The sequence below is a fragment of the Euphorbia lathyris genome, chromosome 6 (assembly GCF_963576675.1).
Source record: "Euphorbia lathyris chromosome 6, ddEupLath1.1, whole genome shotgun sequence".
Classification (NCBI taxonomy): Eukaryota; Viridiplantae; Streptophyta; class Magnoliopsida; order Malpighiales; family Euphorbiaceae; genus Euphorbia; species Euphorbia lathyris.
This window is the reverse complement of record NC_088915.1, coordinates 43,539,284-43,542,064: the sequence shown is the minus strand read 5'-3', so window position 1 is coordinate 43,542,064 and position 2,781 is coordinate 43,539,284. Positions and strand designations below refer to the sequence as shown.

The following is a 2,781-nucleotide window of genomic DNA, read 5'->3' as shown; positions in this document are numbered from 1 at the left end:
GACCGTAGGAAGATTGTCTGCGATTCAAAGCCTTTTAATTGAAGGAGTTTACGTTATTACATTTTTATAGTTTATACAAAGTTTAAAGTTGTTTTCTTTGCTTAATGCAAACGAACACAATTATTCTCTTATTTTAAACACTAAACGTTTCTGTTTTCTAATTCATACTCAAAACAGAATTGATTTCTAACATTCTACATATTCTAACCTAATTCTTATTCTATCAATTTCAAAACCAATTTCAAATAACGATTATCTATTTCTATAAACCTTAAGTCGTATTTAAACTACACTTAAATAAGTTTTCGTTAAAAAACGTTCCCTGTGGGATCGATATCTTTTTATTACTACAAGCGAAACCGTGCACTTGCGAAAATCGCTCAACAAGTTTTTGGCGCCGTGGCCGGTGTAACCAATAGTATCATTAGACCCAGAATCACCGCAAACCAATTTGAAATTAAGCCCGCTTTACTTAATATGTTGCAGAATAATGTAACATTTTATGGGTTACCTAACGAAAATGCTAACACCCATTTGACAAATTTCCTTGAAATTTGTGACACTTTTAAGATACTAGATATGACTGCCGAAGCAATCAAACTTCGCCTCTTTCCTTTCACTTTGAAGGATAGAGCCAAAGAGTGGTTAACTTCTATGCCAGGCGTAACATTTGCGACTTGGGAACAATTAGCCCAAGCGTTTTTATCAAAATATTTTCCTTTAGCAAAAACAACAAGAGTCATAAAAGAGTTAATATTTTTTTCTCAAAAATGATAATGAAACTCTTTATGAGGCTTGGGAACGTTTTAAATAACTTCAACGTTTCTGCCCACACCACCAATTGCCCGATGCACTTTTAATGCAAACATTTTATAATGGATTAAATCCTACAACTAGAGGCTCATTAGATGCTATGTCGGGAGGGTTATTTATGAAGAAGACATCAGCCCAAGCAAGAGAACTTTTGGAGGAAATGGCAATCAACAACAGTATGTGGCCCGCGGAACGTGGACACATACCTGTGGCGAAACCAACATCCTCAACCACATCATCTGTTAAAGGTATAGTGAATCTTGATCCAGTCGCGATGTTACAAGCCCAATTTTCTGCTTTGTCGCACAAAATTGATAGGTTTATAGCACCATGCGATGCCAACGGTAATCCAGTCCAAATGGATGTGGATTATGAAGGTATGAGTGAGATCGAACATGTAAATTTTGTCCAAGGGCAAAACCAAACTAATAATCCTTATTCTAGTACTTATAATCCTGGATGGAGGAATCATCCTAACTTTAATTGGAAAGATAATAATAATGCAAATGCAAATGCTAATCAAAATCGTACTAACAATTATCAAAATCAATCCAGAGATACGATTAGCACTTTATCTTCTAAAATCGACAAATTTATAGATGCTATCGGTGGAAAAATAAGTAATCACGATGATGGTTTTAAACGGATCGAAAATAAATTCGATCAGCGTATTAAAAACCACTCATCTAGCATCCATAATTTGGAGGTTCAAATTGGACAAATTGCAAAATCAATTCCATCCCGAAAAGAGGGAAGTCTTCCCAGCTATACGGAAGAAAATCCGAAAGAGCATGTAAAGGCTATCACTCTTTGTTCAGGGAAAAATTACTTAGGTCCGAAAATGCCCGGAGACTCAACTTTACAAGGAACTGATTTACCAAAATCCAAAGAAGATACATTTCACTATGGTAAGTACTTAAAAGATTTAATTTCAAAGAAGATTAGTTGGGAAGGAATTTCATCCATTTCACTAACTGAGGACTGTAGTTCAATAGTGTCAAGCAATTTGCCCACTAAACTCAAAGATCCCCGGATGTTTTACCATTCCGTGTAAATTGGGAGATATTGAATTCCCAAGTTGTCTTTGTGATTTAGGAGCAAGTATAAACTTAATGTCGTTGTCTATTTTTAATAAGTTAGGTTTAGAAGAAGATATAAAACGTACCAATATGGTTTTGCAATTAGCGGATCAAACCACTAAGAGACCATATGGTATAATTGAGGACGTTTTAGTTAAAGTTGACAAATTTATTTTTCCCACCGATTTCGTTATATTAGACTTTGCATATGACGTTGATTGTCCGCTAATTTTTGGTAGACCGTTTATGAACACGGGACGTGCATTAGTCGATGTGTCGGAAGGAAAAGTAGTTTTAAGGACAGGAGAAGATAAGATCGAGTTTAATATGAACAAAGCGATGAAATATCCTATGGAGGAATTCGCTTGTATGAAACTCGACTTGGTTGAAGAATGTGTTAATGACATTGTTCAAAAAGAAGAAATAATAGAACCTATAAAGGGAGAAGAATTAGAAGATAAGGACCCAAAGCCTTTGATTCGAGAAGATGGACCAGTTCCACCTTCAATTGTAGTACCCCCTAAATTAGAACTTAAAGAGTTACCAAACCATTTGAGGTACGCTTTTTTAGGCGAAGGCGATTCTCTACCTATAATTATCTATAACAAGTTAACTAATGATCAAGAAGAAAAATTGAAAGAAGTTGTTAGAAATAGGATAGGAAGTATGGGATGGCAAATTTCAGACTTGAAAGGAATTAATCCTAGTATTGTAATGCACAAAATTCACTTAGAAGAAGATAAGCCACCTAAAGCGGATAGGCAAAGACGCTTAAATCCGAACATGAAAGAAGTAGTAAAAAATGAGATTACTAAACTTTTAGACAATGGAATCATTTATCCTATCTTAGATAGTGAATGGGTTAGTCCAATCCATTGTGTACCTAAAA

At 35.0% G+C, this 2,781-nt stretch overlaps 1 non-coding gene across 1 annotated transcript; it reads right to left on the bottom strand.

The window, feature by feature from the left end:
• Positions 1 to 735: 735 nt before the first annotated feature.
• Positions 736 to 843, bottom strand: LOC136234459 (small nucleolar RNA R71). The gene has a single exon (XR_010691342.1). It is a non-coding gene; the product is annotated as a small nucleolar RNA R71 (small nucleolar RNA).
• Positions 844 to 2,781: the final 1,938 nt, after the last annotated feature.